The sequence below is a fragment of the Cibotium barometz genome, chromosome 3 (assembly GCF_041138505.1).
Source record: "Cibotium barometz isolate CiBa-2024 chromosome 3, ASM4113850v1, whole genome shotgun sequence".
Classification (NCBI taxonomy): domain Eukaryota; kingdom Viridiplantae; phylum Streptophyta; class Polypodiopsida; order Cyatheales; family Cibotiaceae; genus Cibotium; species Cibotium barometz.
Window position 1 is genome coordinate 40,579,746 of NC_141048.1, and position 22,142 is coordinate 40,601,887.

Here is a 22,142-nt window from a genome sequence, read left to right on the forward strand (position 1 = left end):
AGGATTCTCCGCAACAGATACTCGGGAGTGGATTCTAGACAGTGGTGCTTCGAGGCACATGACTCCTTCCTGTTCAGATTTACAGGATCGCTGCAGGTATTCTGGTCACATTCTTACCGGGGATACATTCACTATCCCAGTTCACAGTGAGGGCAGGTTGGAGATAGTTCCCGATGGCAGAGGAGGGAAGAATTCCTCCAAGGTGTTGTATGTTCTGTCACTTGGTTTTCATCTGTTGTCAGTGCATCAGGTTTGCAAGACTGGCGTACGGGTGGAGTTTGATGAGCATTTTGTTGCTCTCTGGGACAAAGCAACAGGCCAGGTGGTTTGGGAAGGCGGAGTGGAGAATGGAGTTTACAAGCTTTCAGCACTCTCTCCCCCAGGTCCTCAGGTTTGTGATGAGTGGCAGTCTGGTAATGGCCACTTAAGTGTGGATACGCTGCAGGTGCAGGCTTTCCGGGACCAGATGGTGGATAGCTTACGAGTTGATGGCAACAGTTGGCAGGAACTTTCCAGTACTTATGTTGGTAATTCTTGTGTTCGTCAGTCAGAGGAAACTGAACAGGTAACTTATGCTCTGATGTCTCGTAGTATTCGGGACAAAGAAACTCCTGTAGATGAGGATGTTCTTTCCACGGGGACCTCTCAGAAAGCCAGGCACATGGTAGTTGATTATTTGCAGAAGGAGGTGGTTTCTCCAGGCTTTGTGGTTCCGGATTCAGAGGGGGTGGTTGACAGGTTTCAGAAGGCCTTGCGTGGTCTTTAGCAGGTTTCCAGGACTTGGCTTTGCACCATAACAGGTGTTGATCCTTGTGAGCAGTGTGATGCCTCTTTGACTTGGAAGCAGAATGGTTCATTGATCTGGTTGATGGACACCAGATTGGACGGGAGCTTCCTGATGAGGCAGTTGAGCTCATGGTTGCAAATAACTCTTTGGGAGGTAGGATTGCGTATCCTGTGGTTTCTGCGGCATGCGAAGGATCATGGACTCTTTTACACAGGATGGGGATTGATTGATGGAGTTCGACTCTACGGTTGGAGTGACTCAGTTTGGGGAGGAGATCCGGACACAAGGAGATCTACTTCAGGCCCAGGAGCAGTTTTACGGAGCGGTATGAGGCAGTCATCTTTTGCCTTGTCGACGACAGAGGCAGAGTACCGGGTTGCTGTGAGGTGGTGCGGCTGCAGAGGTTGCATTGCAGGATTGGGCTTCCATTGGAGGAACCTATGGTCATCGAGAGGCACTTTGTTTGTGAACAGATCGTTGCTAATGACATCTTGCTAGAGTTCTGTTCGACGGAGGACAGTACGGCGGACCTCTTCACGAAGTCGCTATCTCAGGATTTGCTCAGGTGGCACCCCAGCTCCCTGTGGCTGGTTTCACAGCCAGGAGCTGAGAGGGGGTGTTAGAAGTCATCTCCTGTCTTTATGTTGACACCAGGGCCTTTGTTGTGGGTATGCCCGCCCTTGTAGGTGTTTTCTCATTTTTCCTCACTCTCCGTATTTTTTCCCATATTTTTTTTGTGGCTTGGGGGCAGCACTGTGGTGGTAGGAGGACCCATTTGTTAGCCGACTGCATTAGTCTACTTGCTCGAGGTGGCCGACTGTGTTTGACAGGTCGTGGACTTCACAGCTACTGGCCGACAGTGCTCAGCTGGCCGATTGGTGTCTTGTTACTGGTCGTGGAGTTCTATAGGTCCTGTCGGCTGCCCATGAGCAGGCCGACTGCAGTATTGGGGCCATATAAAATGGCCCCATAGCCCCCTTGTCAAGTTGTAGCATTCCGGGATCTTCTTTGTGAATATGGAGCGAAGTTACACGCCTCTATCTCTCTCTCTCTCTCTCGTGCTGTTATTTTCTGCATTGAGTTTTGCTCGTGTTCCCAGATCTGGTCATCATCTCCGCTGCGCATTCTGACAGTGTGATCCCGTCTACATCCAGATGATGGGATACAAGTGTACAACTCATCTTTTTAGCCGATTGAGGAGAAATGGCATCCTCAGAGCTGCCCATATCGAAGAGGACAATAAACTTTTGTCCCTTCGTTGTGCCATAATCATGAATGAGGGCTTTCTTTTGCCCCTCAACCTCATCCTCTTCCTTATCGTCAAATACCACGGTCGGTAGTGAGTTTAAGGTGGGTAAGAGTTGGAAGGCATTAGTGGCCAATGTTGGAGGTGTGGATGAGGTTGTAGCAATGGCTACCATGGAAGATGTCTCTTTTAAGAGATGTGTCCTTTAGTGATGACCCGTGTGACACGGTGTGATCCTTCACTGGTGTCCTTTCAATGTTTGAAGGCTAATCAAGAGTAGTTAGAGATTAGTCACAATCGTGACACACAACCCCACTACGACACCCAGGCTTCCCCTTCTTTGCATATTCCACCCAGTTGGGATGGCAGATGTAGCTACATGGAGGAGTAGACAACACTCCAGTGTACCCCGACCCCGACACCACCGTGCCCAAGGCTCCTCCCCTTCTTCTTGGCCAACGTTGGAAAAGGCTTTGGGATAACTTCCGCTCAAGGAATATCACTCTCCTCCTCTGGCTGGCTGCTCAAAAGGGTCTCGCGGTGGGCAATTGGCTCATTGCTGGCTGCTCAAAAGGGTCTCGCGGTGGGCAATTGGCTCATTGCTGGCTGCACCACATCTTGTGGCTGACGTAACATGCTTGAAGAGTCTCAGCTTTGCTGCCTTTGGGACTGCCCTTAGTTTTCAATTGGAGGACTATCACGTGGGCCACAACGGCAGGCCTGGCACTCTTGTACAAGGACTATCACGCCACTTTAGTCTCTCTATCTTACCGCAGCCCATGAGAAAGATATTGAGATGAGCAGATTACACCAGTCTTATGCTAGTTGTAGATATTATTGACTTTGTTGTACCTCAATAGGAGTATTTTCCTTTCATAGCTGTTTAGGACTGTTTTAGGACTTTTTTAGTCCTTTTTGTCTTACTTTTGATGAGACACCATCAGCTGTGTACTATGTTTTGGTCTCATAGGCCACTTTGGCCTTTCGCAGACGTTAATATCTCTCTCTCTCTCTCTCTCTCTAGATTTAAGGGAGTGCAATGCTTTGTCCATACTTCATGAATGGTACTGACTTTTGAGGTCAATCTTTGAAAACACCCAATCATCATTCAGCTGCTCCAAAATATCGTCTATGCATGGCACATGGAACTTGCTCTTAAGTGTTAACTTATTGAGCGCACGCTAGTCCACACCCAAAAATGATGAACCGTCTTTCTTTCTAACGAACAGGATAAGTGCTCTATCTTGTGATCCTAGGAGGAAGCTGACGTGGAAGGTTATCCCTAATAATGCGTGGATACTATTGCTTCCAAAGACAAGTTCTGATCCTAGGAGGAAGCTTAGGTGGAAGGTTATCCTTAATAACACGTGGATACCATTGTTTTCAAAGACAAGTTCTTTGCGTCAATGCATGATTGAGCATATGAAATCAAAATTAGATGTTATGAAGGCCAGAGGCATGGGTTCTAAGTAACCAACTTAAGAGGGTTGGCTGTCCAAGCAAGGCAACAATTATGGATAAGAAGCAAAGGGATCTAAGTGGTTTTTTCAAGCCATCTTATGCTGCAGATGATGTTACATGATAATCTTACAATTTTCATTCTGTTTTGATTTTCCTCTTGATTACTCTTGCTCAAGTTTTATTGTAATATTTCCTTGTAGAGACTAGTGATGTGCCAAGTACCGCCGCATCACAAAAGCCATCAGGTAATATGCAACCTCCTCCTTACTTAGCATCATTAACTTGTATTTTATAGCGTTCTAGGCTGAATGTCAACTTAAACTTTTGCAGAGGATAGCTTGCTTGCTACCTTGTGTTGGGGATTTTGGCAAGGAATATTTAGTTATGAAGGGACTGTGGTTGACTTGAAGCCATTTTTAGATGAGAGGTGTGAAATGGGACTGTGAGCCAGCAACTAAGGTGACAATTTTATGGGGGTAGACTTTATTGAAATCAATGGCACTTTTCGTCTCAAGGAATGCCAGAGGTAAGTTCAAAGGGAATATCCTTCAATAATTTGCAATGCTCTGCATGCATCACTATTCCTAAAGAAGGGGGCCTCCGAGGTTGAACAATAAGAAGTTATGCAATCTTGTCTCACCCCATAGCTTTACACCCTCAAAGAGATCTTTTGTTGTATTGCAATATCCTACCCTCATAATGTGCTGTGAAATGTCAACAAAGAAGTTCCACAAAGGCTTCTTGCCCTCAAACAAGCCTAACTTGTGTGTATTAACTATGCCATTGAAAAACTTTCTCACATCTTTCCTCAGAAGCAGTCTTTTGAAGGCTCCTAACCTTCACACTCAATGCCACAACTTTCGTACTTCTGAACCCTATCTCCCTTTTCAACCTCCGAACCATTATGTTTTTTTTGTTTTTTTCAATTCCTAATAACTCTGAATGGGTTGGGTAATCCAGCTGCCTACTACCTCGAGTGTCTCTTGATCGTTGGAGGCTTGATGATCAAATTCTCGATAGACCCGCATGTGGAAGTTCACATATATCAATTACAATGAGGGCCACAAGAAAAGCACTTTGGTACAGGATTGTCGGTTTAAGAGGATGTATTCAAGCATGTAGGGGTTGCACTCATCATATGATAAAGAATGGGCTATGCTTGGGAAGTGGGCCAATCATTGTTGCTAAGGATGAGACAGTGGTGAAGAGGATGGTGGGGTGGGTGGCAAGAGATGATCAACTGGTTGGAATCTTGTGGTAAGAAAAAGGATCACATTCATATCTATGACTTTGTAGTGCAAGTTGGTGATGGCCAGGATGAGTATCATAGACTAGTGGATTCTTTTCAACAGAATGTGATTGCCCACTTTGCAAGAGTGTTGATAGCAAGTCTTCTTGTTGAATGCCTTCCAAAGCTGGTTCTTTTAGTACAGTTGAGGTGCAATAAGTTTGATTCTGCGTTTCTTAAGGAGTATTGTTCTTTAATGGAATAGTTTTGTGAGGGATGTGGTAGGCCCATTAATTGGCCAGCTTCAGATGGGGATAGCAGACGCCAGTGTTGCAAGGTTACACTTCTCTTAGGTCCCAAGTTATTCATTACTTGGAAAGATTGGCCTTTCACAGCTAGTGTGGCATCTGATGGGAGCATTGCTGGATTGCATGATCAGGATTATATACACAATAGAAAAAAGTTAATTAGTCCTTTAGATAGTGCATCAAGAAGGTTGGTGCTTGTTAGAGAGCTTGTGACCTTGAATCATGTAGAATTTGTATATCAAACATTCAAGGTTGATGACCATGGTTTGCAAGAAGGGGATATTGGAGAGTTGTGTAGAGAATAACCGCACAAAAAGTGCAAATTTGCTTGAAGTTGTTGCACGAAGTATCTGCTCATCATCGTCAGGAGAAAACGCTTGGATGTACCTTTCTGTTGTAGCGTTATACGTGATATTTTTTTGTTTACAGCTTTAAATCTGTATGACCATGTGAAAGCTGCAGGAAAGGTCTCTTTTTCAGCTACCTTGTAACTACTCTCCAATTTACACATTCTAGTAGTCAGTGTGTGTATACATGACTAAGCCTTACCATAAGCTGGACTACTGGAAACTTTCCACTTGGCCATTTTATGTTCTCCTTCGGATTTTCCTGTCCATCGTTATGGCTTATGTGCAATTTCATCTGCCGCTCATTCCTTGGTCCTCTTCGGACATTCAGCAGTTTATGTCCAGAGTGAGAGAATGCCTTTGGCGTACCAAAACTGACCTTAAGGTAGTGTGTCTTCACAAATCAGTTATGTTTGCATGCCAAAGATGCATGGGGGCTTGAACGTACTCGACATACATGTTCATGTGCTTGCTCACAAGGCCATGCTCTTGCCTACTTTCTTGGAACAGTGTCAGCCCTGGACACTCATGCTTTCTCACTTGTTTGCCTCTCTTAGGACAGCAGCATTTGGGCACTAGACACTAGCTATCCCGGATGTTATTTTCGGGCATTTTCAAGGCCGCATTCCTGACTATCTTTTTTCTATCCATTTGATTTTCGATTGGCAATAGCTTGTGGCACATTTATCCTCTGGATCCGGGCAACTCGCTTTGTCAGCAGAGTTGTAAGATTCCTCTCTCCGGCTTTTGAGGTGTGCAGGTGTAAGAACCTCCCCTTTTGATCTTATAATTATTCTCCTCTCTGAAATAAAAGAAAGATCTTGTTTTACCCTATTTTGGTCTAGAGAGAGAATATTTTAGAGAGAGATTATTCAATTTTTAGATATTTTTGGATGGAAAAATATCTCTTCTTATTAAAATAAATTTTCTCGAAACAGAAGTTCAAAAAGATTTTCAGAAGGTGCTTAGAAATCAATTATAATCTGTTCAAAAGGCCTTATCTGAAGGGTCTAGATTTTCAAAAAATTTTAGATTAAAGTTTTGAGAGACCAATTAGATTAATCCAAATGTAAGGAGGAGATAAATTGAAGAAATAAAGAAAATTTTTAAAAAATGAGTAAATACTCACATAAGATAAAGAGTTGACTAAGGACAAGGATATTAGTTAAAAAAGAAGAGATATTTAGAGAAATTATGTATTTTTGACACCTCAGTGTGGGGGAATTCTCCTCATGAAGGAGGAGCCTATTTCACATGTGTGGTTGAGTTTTAAACTCACAAATAATGAGATATTTTCATCTCTTCTCTCTCTTGCTTCAATTAGATCCAAAAAGTAAGCTAAATTGATCTAAATATGGTCAAAAATTAACCAAACTGATCTGAAAAATTCTAGAATCAGTTTGTTCGGTTAGAGGCTCACTTTTTCCTATAAATGAAGCCTCCTCCTTCGTAAATGGTTAATAGTGTTTTATGCAATGTTACTCTACTCTTCCCCAAAGCAAAAAATTGTGAATTTCTTAATAATTCATTAGTTTTTGACCATTCCCTCTTCTAAAGAATCGGTGGCCACTCTTGTTGCAAACAAGAGTAGATCCCTCAAACCATCAAGCCAAAAGAAAGCTCCCAGAATTTCATGTAAGTTAGAAATCTTACTTTTTCTTATTCTTTTAATGGTTTTTTAATTTTTTGTTATCTTTAAAATGATAACTTGATGCTATGCCTTGCTGGAAAGGCTTTTCCCCTCTCTCATTCTTAAATTCAGTCCTTCTTTATCCTAGTTAAGTAATCAAATTGTTTGAATTAAACTTTTCATATTGTTTCTCTTTTAAAAGTGAAATTTGATTAGTTTAGAATGCTTTAAATAAATTGGGGATAATTTTTAAGTAAATTAAGAATAAGGAAAATTAAAAAATGGTCAGCCATACAAAGAAGGTTATAGCGAAATTTTTTTAAATTTTGTGAAATAAGTATTACCTTTTATTATTTATTTTGATTTAAGTGATGAGATAGAAAAAGATGTGATTAGATGAGAATGGAAATGCTTATGAAATGAATGTGGATGGATGTGTGGATGATGTGAATTGATGTATTAATGATGTGGATTGATGAGTGAATGATGTGGATTGATGAGTGGATGATATAAATTAATGTGGATGGATGTATGAATGATGTGGATTGATGTATAGATGATGTGGATTGATGAGTGAATGATATAAATTGATGTGGATTGATGTGGATGGATGTGGATGGATGTTTGGATAATGTGGATTGATGTGGATGGATGGCGTGGATTGATGTGAATGATGTGAATTGATGTATGGATGATGTGGACTGATGAGTGGATGATATAAATTGATGTGGATTGATGTGGATGGATGTTTGGATGATGTGGATTGACGTGGATTGATATGGATGGATGCATGAAAGATGTGGATGGATGTTTGGATAATGTGGATTGATGTGGATGGGTGTATGGATGATCTGGATTGATGTGGATGGATGTATGGATGATGCGATTGGATATGATTTGATGTGATGTGATAGGGATCGATGAAGAACATAAAATTGTGGTAAGATGAGAAAATATGAGATCTAATGTGAAAGGATGCGGAGTAATGAGAAAAGATAAAAATATTATTGAAACTGTATTGTATGTGAAATCTGTTTTTAAATGATTGTTTTATGTCAAGAATGTTGAGAAAGCATTTTGATCGTTTTGTGAATGAGGTCGTGGAGACCTATCTGTTAAAGTTGCAATTGCTGACGGAGAGTTATCGGAGGACGTCTCGCATAGCAAGGTCAGCCGACGTCTTGACCAGCCTCGGTTTGATTTAAATGGTGAGCTTCCGGTACAGTTGATGAGGGACCAAGGAAGCGGCCTATGAGTGAAGCGCTAGGTGACCTGCGAAGGATCCTATAGAGGGTGTTAATCATACGGCGCTCGGGCTCTGGGTCGTCGAAGACACCCACAAGTACGTTGGGGAAGATATTGGAGCAAGGAGTAAGTTGTTTTCTGAATTGGGGCATGGATATGGTTGATTGACCTTGTTGGTTCTAAACGGATGAGTCCGTGGCTCTTTTATATGGATCTGTTAGTTGATCTTGCTGATTTTCAACGGAGATTTCATTTGGTTATTTTTATGTGATTATATTATCGAGTACTATGAGCTAGGAACTATTGAAAAGGTCCCTGAGTGAATAGGTGGTGAGCGTTCTGGTTGTGCAATAATGTCATAGGTACACCAATGAACGAATGAATTGAAAATTAGGATTCAATTGGATAAGTAGAGGATTATGATCAGTAACACTATGGTTTCATTAAATGATTGTTTTAAAGATTATTGAATCTGTGAAAAAGACAAGTTCATATTGGGTGTGTAAGTGGTGTGACTAGTTTTATATTTGCATGAATATTCGGCTAGGGGATCTCGGAACTCTTTTCTTTGGTACCCGGGACAAAAACTAACCAAATTCCTAATTGGATCCCATCACTACAGTAGTTGGACAGTTGGCTAACCCATGGGATTGGATGGAGTTAGGCTGGACTGATGGATCCGTAAATCGAGACTCAATTTCTGTTTAGTACGATAGAGGAGGTAAATTCTGGATAAAAATTGTTCTATGAAAAAGAATCAATGGCTATGCCTCTCAATGAGGAAAAAAGTACTGGTCTCTATGATCTAAGTACAATCTTTTTCTTGATCTGACTATGGGACTTACAAGTTTGGTCAGATCAGTTCAGTTAGTTCAAGCTTTTGATTACGTTAGAGAAAAGTTATCCTGGAGGAATTCCTCGTGCTTTTCGAGCAAGGGAAGTTTTTTCGAGTTTGGTTTTGAAAGAACCGATGGATTAGTCTCTGGTTTGGATATCCGTGGGCGAGGCCCCGAGACCCTATCCCACGCAAGAAGTACTACTTTCGCTTGCTAGCACTCTCAAATTCGTTGCGCAGTGGGGTCAGGGATCTTACAGCTGTTATCAGAGCAAATTGATGAGAATCAATCGAGAAGTCAAAATGTCAAAAATTTATGTAGAAGCAGTAAAGGGTTGTAATTGTGATAAAATTCATACAAATTGATATTCAAACTGAAATTCGTAAATTGGTAATTGGGTCTTTAGATGGAAGTATCGCAATTGTATGGAATCCGTGACTTGTTGAGACTTAGATATGATGGAATTTACCTTATAGTTTCAAGGACAGTGGCTGCCGGTATATATCGAGAGTATAACTGCAGCTCTTTACTGGCAGTATATACGAGTAAATCTAAGACTTAAAATTATAAGCATTAATACTATCTAGATGATGAATTCGAATGTGGTTGATATGATTTTAAATTGTGATTGAGAACTGATGAGTTGATTTGGATTCTGATTGAAAAATGAAGATTCTTCAATTTTGGTTGAAATGTAATAAACTAAGCAAAATCACAATGAGGATGAATAGGACGAGTCCCTGTGATGATGTTCGTAGCTGGAATGACGTTAATGACTTCAGCAAATCACTATGAGATTAGTGGATTGTGCTAGCAGATTGTTGTTGTTAACACTTAACCCAGTGGATCAAGTTAAGGGGTGTCAAATAAAAAATCTGTAAAATTAAAAATTTTCATGAAAGACTGTTCAGATAAAAATTTCAATCTAATGGATTATTATTGTGATAAGGATTGAATGTTACGATCTGAGTGAATTATTATTTGATGAGTTTTATATAAGAGATCTTTATCCCAAGATTCTGTTGGGTTTACCAGACTATAAGGAATCCTAGAATCAGTTAGATCTTAAGGAAATGAATTATCCTCTAATGTTGCGAGATAAGGATATCTCGCGTTTTTTAAGTGGGATAGGATGTAAGATTCTTCCCTCCGGCTTTTGAAGTGTGCAGGTATAAGAACCTCTCCTTCTGATCTCATAATTATTTTTCTCTTTGAAATAAAAGAAAGATCATGTTTTATCTTGTTTTGATTCAGAGAAAATATTTTAGAGAGAGGTTATTCAATTTTTAGATCTTTTTAGATGAAAAAATCTCTTCTTATTAAAATAAAATTTTTCAAAACAGAAGTTCAAAAAGATTTTCAAAAGGTGCATTAGAAATCAATTATAATCTGTTCAAAAGACCTTATCTTAAGAGTCCAGATTTTTAAAAAATTTTGGATTAAAGTTTTGAGGGGCCAATTAGATTAATCCAAATGTAGGGAGGAGATAAATTGAAGAAATAAAGAAAATCCTTCAAAAATGAGTAAATACTCACATATGATGAAGAGTTGACTAAGGATAAGGATATAAGTTAAAAAAGAAGAGATATTTAGAGAAATGGTGCATTTTTGACACCTCATTGTGAGGAAATTCTCGTCATAAAGGAGGCGCCTATTTCACATGTGGTTGAGTTTTAAACTCACAAATAATGAGATATTTTCATCTCTCCTCTCTCTTGCTTCAACTAGATCTAAAAAGTAAGCTAAACTGACCGAAAAATGGTAAAAAATTGACCAAATTGATCTGCAACAAGAAGCAACCGGTGGGTACTGACCGTAACAAAAAATTTTGGCAAGTGCTAATCAACGCAACTTCGTGTCTCCGTTCTTCTTGATGACAACAATCGGTAAGTGCAGGTAAAACACTTCACCTCTTATGTTGGCTCCCCACTTAGTGGGTAGAGCACTCCCCACTACAGAGGGTGGATCTGGTAAAGCTAGGTTTGCTTGTAGATACATTGCATGGATATCCAATTGCCAAAACCCTCCACAAAACCAAAAGAAAATCTCAAAGGCCAAATCCACATCTGCTTTTTACTTATGTCCTTGCAAGTTTTCAGTGTGCATTCAATCCCCTTCACTCACATCCTTTCGCTAATAGCATTTATGCACACAAGCCCGGACAACTCTTCCTGCCTTGTGGTCTACTCTTGGTACCCACCCACATATCCATGTCTCTTTTGTTGATTCCACCCAATGGTCTCAACTGCATTTATCAAGGCACTACGACATCGGATCGTATTCTTGCATGTAGCATCGATGTCCCATGCCAACACTCTGCATGTTTATTGCCCTTTGATCTAGTGCTTTGTCTCTTCTTCTTCATTGAGTCTCGTTCTTGCTCCATCTTTCCCTCCATGAATCATAATTTTGGCATCTGCACTCACTAGGGCTAGAGCCTTCCATACTTCCATGGCACACTTGGGCTTCGTGGAGATGATATACCGGAGAATCCATGATCTTGTCCAATCAATTGGGTATCCCAATCAGGGTTCATGGAGCCGTCGGATCCATGCACCAAACTGGTGATCTTCACACAATGTTGTGATTCAATCAACCATGCTTTGCATCTCCCTCAAAGCCACAAAACTTGCCTACATTTGTGCTTATCATAGGAGGGAGAGAGGCCCAAAAGGTCAGAGCAACGTCGAATGTCTAAGGTCGGCATTGTCCACCGGTAATCTAAACTTTCACTTGGAAGATCTATAATGCTTCCCTTCTTTCCATCGACATCAGCATACTTCAAGAAAGCGGGCCAAATAGCCACCAATTTTCAAAAAAGAGGCTTAATAAGCACCCGGAACCATTTGCGATTTTTGGCGTGCCACCCATAGTGCACGGTCTACTAATGTACCTGCTAGACTGGGTGTCCTAAACTCTTCCAACCCAACCTTATTCACATCTGCCTTATTAGCTAGCCTTGTTACATATCAACAACCAATTCCCTATCTCAAACTATGTGGAAGAGTCGAAGAAAGCAGAATGAAAAGTGTTGAAGAAAGTGAAGTGTTGGAGTTTTTACTGGAAGAAGCTTCTACATGGGCCCCCAACTTAGCTTTGCATATTATAGACACATAGGCAGTGTTTATTAACCAACCTGTGTGAGCCTCATCGATACATTTTTGGATAGGGGGACCAGGGCGGGTGTAAGCCTGGCCCATGGTACAACCGATCATCGCATGGACCTTCCTCCAACCAAAAGGACACTTCCACGGCCTCATCTTTGACCACACCACCTAGTGATCCATCGTGCTTGTATCCCAAGTTCTCTATCGACAATGCCAAATCCCTCGAGCCATAGAGGCCACTAAGCTCTGTTGTTGTGGGCACGACCATGTGAAAACCATGCCTAAAATCATCCAATGATCTTAACTCCCCAAGAAAAGGGATTTCAAAGTAAATGTTGAAGAAAGCAACCAAGAGAGTTGAAGAAAATAGTTGAGTTGTTTAGAGAAGCGTACACACATAAGCCTAGCTTTTGCCCAATCCCCATGCACATCACCTGCATATTTCACTACGAGCATTACATTTTTTTCACTTCTCGCATATCATGGCACTCACGAACACTTGCACTTGTACCTAACCTCCTCAATGCCAACCCTCCAGATACATATCCGTCTGGAGGGAGGGACCATGGCGAGCACAAGCCTAGCCCATGGTACAACCCATTGCCTAGAGAACCCTCGACCTTGCAGGTGCCTCTAATGAACGTCAATGCATGCAACCTTAGCTTTGACTCCAATTCAACACCAACAAAATCTTGCCTTGGCCAACGTATCCATCACGCCAAAGGCCCAATCGCTAAGCATCACACTATGGGATCATGGCATAATACCCTACAGTTGCCAAAAAGTCGTGGACCACCATCTACCCATGCTATTTAGTCTATGGGATTCTAGTGCTTATTCTGCTAATCCATAGGATGCAGACTCAGTTCTACCAACTACCTCATGATGAAGGGTCCACACCACTGTCACAACCAATAGAAGTCCGGCATGAAGAACTTCTACATCACATATCATTTTTCATGCCGCCTCGATAAGCTACCTGCCATCAAGGCTGCCCAAAGCTTTCCATCAAATTTTCCTGCTATCGCTGATCAATCCCAAACTATACCACCACTTAACCTTGGATGCCATTGTTTTCATGTATCTTAGACCATCCACTTCTTAGCTTCAGGACATGATCTTCATTAAGAAGGGTGTATGTTAATCACTCCACTAGCTAAGACAGTTTCACCCGCCTGACCTATCGTAAGGTGCTTTGCTATTTTACTCGTGCAAACGGGCACTTAAGTTTTGTAAGACGATGCTGGAACATATAAAGTAGCCTTAACATGTGCTTAATCTCAAATAGAGAAAGTATATGGACTTTGTATACAAAATTGCTTAAGACTCGGGCCATTTTTAAGTTTAACAGCCTAGTGTGAAAACTAGTCAGTTGTATATAAGTTATTTTTTACAATAAGCAATGGAAAATAATTCCCTTGCAATAGTTTTCTTCTGAGCTCTCCTTCTTCCCTGTTCTTACATGTTTGCATGCTTTTGAATCTTGTTTGCTTGATGGATGCATGCTAGATAGGTTTGATTGTAGGTTTTCTTCTTACAGTAGCTTCTTCTTCTTCCCCCACCTTTTGTGAAACCACCGCAAAGATGGATCTCTTGTTGCCTCCATCAAGGCATAGAGAGCTCTCCCTTTACCCCTTTGGCAAGGAAAATTCCGTTGTGAGTGAGGATGCGACCGCATGAGCTAGCGCACTCACAATGGGAAGTTACATTTGCGGCTTAAAGGCAAGACTCAACAACACATGCTTCGGCAAGGCTAAGGTAAGCTTTTGACTTGAACAATGAGGCTTACAAAGGATGGATGGCTCCATTTAGAATCCTAGCTATCTTCATAAACACGTCACATGCCATGAGGATTGTGATCGTCCATAAGACTGATCACATCGCCTTGGTGGAGACTGGGCGAGTAAAGAGGGCATTGCCACAAGGAATAGGACCTGAGACTTATCACTAGAGGTCAAAAGGATTAGGACCGGAGACTTATCTTACTAGAGGTCAAGACAAACGATCGTTATCTTTTTAAATGCCTAGTGTACTATAAGATATGAGGGAGATTTCATTGCCTCTTTAGAGAGGGATTTAGGCCAATTTGAGGACACACTTTGATCCCCTCAAATTATATCATTTTAGCATTGTACCACTTGCACTTATTACAAGCTTGTTTTTTCTCAAGCTCAGAGATCTAGTTTGGTTTTTTATCACGTGTTTTCTATGATTCTATCAGTCCATGAACACATTGCAATACTTTTGGTCTCATAGGCCCTTTGGTCTTTTGTAGACGTTGTGTGGTGGTTGGGAGATGGCCTCTACTACACCACCATCAGACACACAAGAAGAGAACACAATGAGATCAAAATTAGGAGACACTGTAATCCCAGCTCCAAGGACACCAATCAACTCAACAACTGTCCTCGGCCCTCCAACTGACACCATCGGACACCTCAACATCCTCCCAACCTCCCTATTTGATCTATCTGCCACCTTCAGCTGTCCCCTTTGGTCAACTTTGACCTCCAACACCTATGAAATTCCACCTAAAAGCCTCTCCTAACCACAGCTGACATCAAGCTGACCAAAACATCACCTAGCTGACGCAGAACTCCCTGTAAACTGCCTTCGAATGGCTGATACTAACTCTAATCAGAAAATTGTCCTCTAGGCTCCTCTATTGTCCTCCAACATCAACATCACCTTTCCCATATTTACTCTTCAGGGCTTCTTTCAAACCATCCCAGCTTCCTGTCTCAGCATCTGTGGCTTCATACACAAACCATTCCATGGCTGCATCCTCAAGCAACAAACTCACCAACTTAATCTTGTAGGCATCATCTTCTCTATTGTTCCTCAGAGCAACCAATTCAACACTCCTCAGAAACATAGACATCTTCTCCCTTCTGACCTCTAAACACAGATTCACATGCTAACACATTCATTCACATCCTATATCATTCATTCACATCTCGATTCACATGCTAGCACATTCATTCACATCCTATATCATTCATTCACATCCCGATTCACATGTTTACATCCTGATTCGCATGCTATCACATTCATTCACTCACATCCCTTATCATTCATTCACATCCTGATTCACATGTTTACATTCATTCACATCCCTTATCATTCATATCTATCTAATTTACATCACATCTCATCGCCTCAATTCTCGTTCGTATCCATCACATTTACATCCACATGTATTCTCCCACATACATCCATATCCATACTTATCACATGTACATCCACATCTATCCTTTCACATACATCCACATCCATACTTATCACATACACATCCATATCTATCCTTTCACATACATCCACATCCATTCTTTCACATACATTCACTTCTACTCTTCACATACATCTACATCCATCCTTTCACATACACACATCCACATCCATTCTTTCACATACATCCACTTGTATTCTTCACATACATCCATATCCATCTATCCTTTCATTCACATTTATCTGATTCGCATCACATTTATCCATCTATTCATTCAAATTTATCTGATTCACATCACATCTATCTATCCATTCATTCACATTTATCCATCTATTCATTCACATTTATAAAAAGCAACTTCAGTGGGAATAACACTTTTATAAAAATCTCTTTATACATCTATTTATGCATAAATTTAATTTTAAGAAAAATAACACTTTCAAAATAAAATAAAAATAAATTTTTTTATGCATCTTTCTATGCATAAAATCAAAATTGATGAGAATAACTCTTTTGAAATAAAAATAAATTCTTTATACATCTTTCTATGCATAAAATCAAAATTGATGAGAATAACTCTTTTGAAATAAAACTAAATTATTTATGCATCTTTCTATGCATAAAATCAAAATTGATGAGACTAACTCTTTTGAAATAAAAAAATAAATTCTTTATGTATCTTTCTATGCATAAAATTAAAATTGATGAAAGTAACGCTTTTATAATTAAAAAAATTATCCAATATACATCTTTTTATATATAGAATTTAAATCTAATGTAAATCACTCTTTTATAATAAAAAAATAATCAATATGCATCTTTCTATGCATAGAATTTAAATCTAATGAAAATCACTCTTTTATAATAAAAAATAATCAATATGCATCTTTCTATGCATAGAATTTAAATCTAATGAAAATCACTCTTTTATAATAAAAAATAATCAATATGCATCTTTTTATGCATAGAATTTAAATCTAATGAAAATCACTCTTTTATAATAAAAAATAATCAATATGCATCTTTCTATGCATAGAATTTAAATCTAATGAAAATCACTCTTTTACAATAAAAAATAATCAATATGCATCTTTCTATGCATAGAATTTAAATCTAATAGAAATAACACTTTTGTAAATGTATAGAATGAAAATAACACTTTTAGAATATACAAACGATGGGGATTACTCTTTTTGAATAATAAAAGGTAATACTTATTTCACAAAATTTAAGAAAATTTCGCTATAACCTCCTTTGTATGGCTGATTGTTTTTTAATTTTTTCTATTCTTAATTTACTTAAAAATTATCCCCAATTTGTTTAAAGCATTCTAAAATAATCAAATTTCACTTTTAAAAGAGAAACAATATGAAAAGTTTAATTCGAACAATTTGATTACTTAACTAGGATAAAGAAGGGCTGAATTTAAGAATGAGAGGGGGAAAGCCTTTCTAGCAAGGCATAGCATCAGATTATCATTTTAAAGATAACAAAAAATTAAAAAATCATTAAAAGAATAAAAAAAGTAAGATTTTTAACTTACATGAAATTCTGGGAGCTTTCCTTTGGCTTGATGGTTTGCAATAAGAGTGGCCACCAATTCTTTAGAAGAGGGAATGGTCAAAAACTAATGAATTATTAAGAAATTCACAGTTTTTGGGTAACATTAGGAGAAATATAGACTCTCCATTTTTTTCCTTAACGAGTGAATGAAAAAATAATGGTCTAACCAATGAGAGAGTTGGGATTCTAGATCCATGTAACATGGATCTTTTTGTCATATCTTTGTCCAAATCTCTTAGAACAATATAAAAATAGTCCCCATAACTTTAAAAAATAGAGAAATGTCATAAACTATTCTTTCATGTCAAATGTAACTTGTGATTACATCATATGGAAGTTTGAAAAATGAATTTCATTTTTTACTTTTGTTTATGTTTAACTTTTACTTTTCCTCCTTTTACATTTCACTACCTTTCTAGTTTGCCTCATTTTTTTATACGAAATTCAATTTAACCATATTCTTTGAAACTCCAATTCTTTCTCGATAAAATTTTACAGGTAACTTATTCTCCACCATAGCTATCTTCTCATAAAATTTCATCTCATTTGGAAAAAAAGATCAATGAGTCATACTTATTTTCTCACACGAACTTTCTCTCCTCTGCACCAGAGCTAGCTTGTCTTTTTTTTCTCTATAGATAGGTTCGAGTACACTATAGTTATCTTAATCTAAAGTAACATCTCTTGTGGGAAAAGAGTTGTAAGCAATGATCATTTGTACCTTATTTCATTGGTTTAGAGTTTGTTTATGTTTTGTCTTGACGTCAGATCTAATAGTGTTGTTTATTTTCATAGGAGCAAGGTTGTGAGTAACAAGTTGTGTTAATATTAAAGCAATAGGCTATTCCAGTGAATTGACATCTTAGAATGTTTATTTTTATGATTCAATTGATAGTCTTGGTAGTTTAGAGTACATTCCACTATCACCTTTATATCTAGCCAAGAATGGTATAATCCTAGCTTAGACATGTCAGATAACGACATATCAGAAACATGTAGTTTGGAGTACATTCCACTATCACTTTTATATCTAGCCAAGAATGGTATAATCCTAGCTTAGACATCTCAGAAACATGTAGGGATATGATAAAAATTGATGTTGATGGTGCCATGAAACCCTCCATAAGCTCTAGAGATGGTGAAGAAAACTAATATTACTTATCAATGCAAGTGTCCATTTGAGGATTGGATGGCTCATTTATTGAATGAGTCATGGCATCTCAAGAGAACTCACCACGATGATATCAATGAGTGTAGAATCGCTCTGTCAGATGTTACCTTTAGGTAAGATTACACTTATGCTGATTGTTGATCATTTTTATTAACAAGTACTTCATTGCACTCATGTTGGTTGTTATTTGTTTTTAATGATAAGTACTTCATTGCAAGACAAATTTTATGCATTTACTTTTCAAGTATAGGAGGTGGAAACTTCTATGAGGGGAGTGGATCAACTTGGACCAAGACATGTGAGATGGTGCGCATTCAGCACTCATTGATGTGGTTATTCTTTGGTTACTCTTTGGGAGAGTCATGACCCTTTTAGAGTTAATGTAGAGAATCATTGGCACCATAGTTTTCTTAGGTTATTATTTGGTTGTTTTTTGGGAGGGTCGCGACCCTTTTAGCATTAATATAGAGAGTCATTGGTCCCTCCGTTTTCTTAGGCACAAAATCCAATTGATGTCCAATGATCCCCCTTGTAACTTCTATTTCAATTTGGATGGTAGAAAGATTGAGAGTTGGAGTGAACATTGCAAAACATGCAAGCAGTGTATTGCTCTACCCATCCTCGAGATTATGGAGTCAATGTAATTCTTACTCTTCCAAGTGAATACAATAAAAAACATAAATATAAATTTATTAAAAATAGTAGAAAGTTGAGTGTATGTACAAATATGAGTATAAGTTAGATCAAACTATTCGTACTATCTATTCTCTAGCTCTACATTAGTGTGTTAGCTCTCCACTATACCCATCATGACCTTCTCCCCTTATTTCACCATGTGGATCAGTAGCACTCACTATGCTCACCTTGGGGACTAGCTCTACCCCAGGTTTTGCAAGATTGTAGACCTCAAGGCTACCATCTCCACCTTAGATCCTAATAGCTCGTTGTTAGCTATATTTTGTGATGCAATCGATGACTTTACCTACTCCATCCCAGACTCCACCTTGATCATAATAAACACCAAATTTTATCTGATCTAAATTTCATAGCATGAACAACTCTTGAAACTTAATTAATTTTTGTTTCTTCTTATTCTATAAATTTATTAGTCGACAAGACAACTAATTTATAAAGATATACCTTAGTCAAAAGCTTCCCTTTTTACAAAAAGACTTGAACACTTGGCCTCTTGTTTTAAAGATGAGTTGTATCCAAACAACCAGAATGTTTATCATTGTATACATACATTGTCTTTTACTTGTTGTTTTATACCCAAACAACCACAATGTTTTGTATTGGGCACATACTTTTGTCTTTTACTTGTTGTTTTGTACCCAAACAATCACAATTTTTAGTATTGAGCACATATTTTGTCTTTTACTTCTTGCCTTTAATAGTATTATAGGGCTATCAAAACAACCTTTATTTTTCTAGAAAAATCCACATTTTATTTTTTATTTTAAAAAGATAAATTCAACATTAAACACAAAATAGAGAATTTTTTTCAAGTCACGCATGAATGTAGCATATGTTTAAGAAGACAAGTAGCATCACCCGTCTTTGCACAACAAGTAGAGACTGGACACAATTCTACTCAAACACGGCTCTGCGAAGTGGAATGTGGATAGCCTTACCATCCAATGCCAAATGCCCTGTCAAATATTACGCTTTGGGATATAAATGATGGGTATCAGAACATCAATGGTTACAACTTGACTTACAACACTGTCTCAATTATGCAACGTGTTCACTCTAGTGTAGCAAAGCTACTAACTTGTTGGGTTCATCCCAAGATGATGGGTTGGACATTGGCACAAATCCACTCCAACTCAATAGGTAATCTAGTCTCTCCCGTAAAATTTTATCAATGGTTGTAACTTGACTTACAACACCAAGTCTCAACTATGCAACATCACTATATAGCGAAACTACTAACTTGTTGGGTTCATCCCAAGACAATGAGTTGGACATAAGTACAAATCCACCCCAACTCAATACGTAATCCATTCCCTCTCGTAAAATTTCATCATCATCTCTCTCTCTCTCTCTCTCTCTCTCTCTCTCTCTCTCTCTCTCTCTCTCAACTTAAAATTTTACAAATGACCAAAGGGATAATTAGAAACCTAAATGAACATTATACACAAAAACAATACATTTGAAAACTACACAAAAATACGATACACTAAATGCTTTACAATACAAAATTCCTCCCCATAAGTTATATAGTGATCACAAAAAAGTCTCATATATAATAGAATATATTGAAATGTGGTAACCAAAATGTTTCACATAGGAAGGTCATCATAACTTATGTAACGAGCCACCAAAAAACCTCATATATAACAACCATAAATTAGAATATACAAAAAGATATAATACATCTAAGTAGAATCAGATGGCACCAGAGAATCTTGGTGTGCTATAGATGTAGCTTCCCTTGTCAAAAAGGTGATGTCATCTATGTGTTATCCTGTGCATGTGCTATGACGATGACGCCTATACTCAAAAGTGCCAGCTCTACTCAAATAGACATGTACCTAGGTAATACATAAAAACCCATTAAGAACGTTGGATTTTTGACATAAAAGAGCTATACAATTTCAATCAATAGACGACATACTTTCATGAACAAGTATACAAGTAGGCCTCAAAAAGCTATAATGTAGTCATCATTACGACCATGCCCAATAGCTTGCCACTCAACAAGCTCTCGATAGCCTAAGTAAGACATAGTGATGTAGTTTGGACTGCAAGACCATGCAACCCTATGAAGATCTACCCTATAATATCTAAGCGACATGCAATCTTCATCAAAGAACCAATCACATACACAGAGTTTCAATATAAATATAGCCACATCATAAATGAACCTGTTATAGAAAGAACATCCCTTATACTACTTATGCATGAACCAAACAACACCCTCTTCTTCTTAAAGAATAATTAGTAACAAAAGATTACAACTTATATCCACAAAAAGTTTCCATCTCTCGAGGAGGTCAATCAACAAGTGAGTAGGGACAAGAGCTCTCCATCGAAAGGGATCTGTATTATTTTTTAAGGTAAAAAACTTTAGTATTATTATTATTGAAAACACATAAGCTACATGCTTAGCACTTGCACACTTGTGTTTTCAGAGTCTTTTAGTGTATATATGACTAAAAACCTATCATGGTATTTTAGTATGTGTGTATATGTGTGTGTTATATCTATCTATACACACACACATATACTAAAATATCATGATAGGTTTTTAGCCATATATATGTATATGTGTATATGTGTGTAACCTAAAATATATAGCTTAAAGATATATATATACACACACTAAAATACATCTAGCTTAATAGATATATAGCCTCTACACACACACACACACACACACTTTTTTTTTTTTTGGTAATGTCTAGTGCAGTATATTTATATGTTCACAAATTTACAAAGATGGGAGATCTCCATAAAGGAGAGGAACCCAAATGTCAGAAACATAAACAGAAGAGCTCTATGCAAGAAGCATCCATATCACCCTCATGGCAGGCATCATATAAGGATTGCCGCAATGAGGCTCTGAAGAATTCATATGACTGTTGATTCAGCCTACCCAAGTATGCCATGTTGTGCTCACTCCAAATTGTCCAAAGAGCCCAATATCTCACCCAGAAAAGAAATAGTGAGTATTGGGACAAAGACTGCAATAATCTGCCAAAGAGCCAAAAATGTTTCCCAAATCTGTGACTCGGGAATCGGAGCCGAAGATAGCCTGAAATTCTGGTGAGGAGGGTCCTGGAACAAGGACATTGCCACAGCAGATGAAGAAAGGTTTCTGAGGGAGCTGAACATCTTAGACATGTGGATGGTGCAATGTGACGTTTGGCAAGTGTGACCCCAACTGGTAATGTGCCTGTCAAACATCTCCAAAGAAAGAGTCTTTGCTTCAGTGGCATTTTACACTTCCATAACATGCGGAGATTCTTCCGCCACCAA

General features: G+C 38.5%; 1 pseudogene across 1 annotated transcript in view; it reads left to right on the top strand.

Annotated features, from left to right (window-relative positions):
• LOC147640063 (pentatricopeptide repeat-containing protein At4g04370-like) overlaps positions 1-4,360 on the top strand; it is a 56,982-nt pseudogene extending 52,622 nt beyond the window's left edge. Inside the window, exons 3-4 of the transcript XR_015262378.1 lie at positions 3,695-3,739; positions 3,825-4,360. The product of XR_015262378.1 is annotated as a pentatricopeptide repeat-containing protein At4g04370-like (transcript). The remainder of the gene's footprint in view (positions 1-3,694; positions 3,740-3,824) is intronic.
• The last annotated feature ends 17,782 nt before the right edge of the window (positions 4,361-22,142 follow it).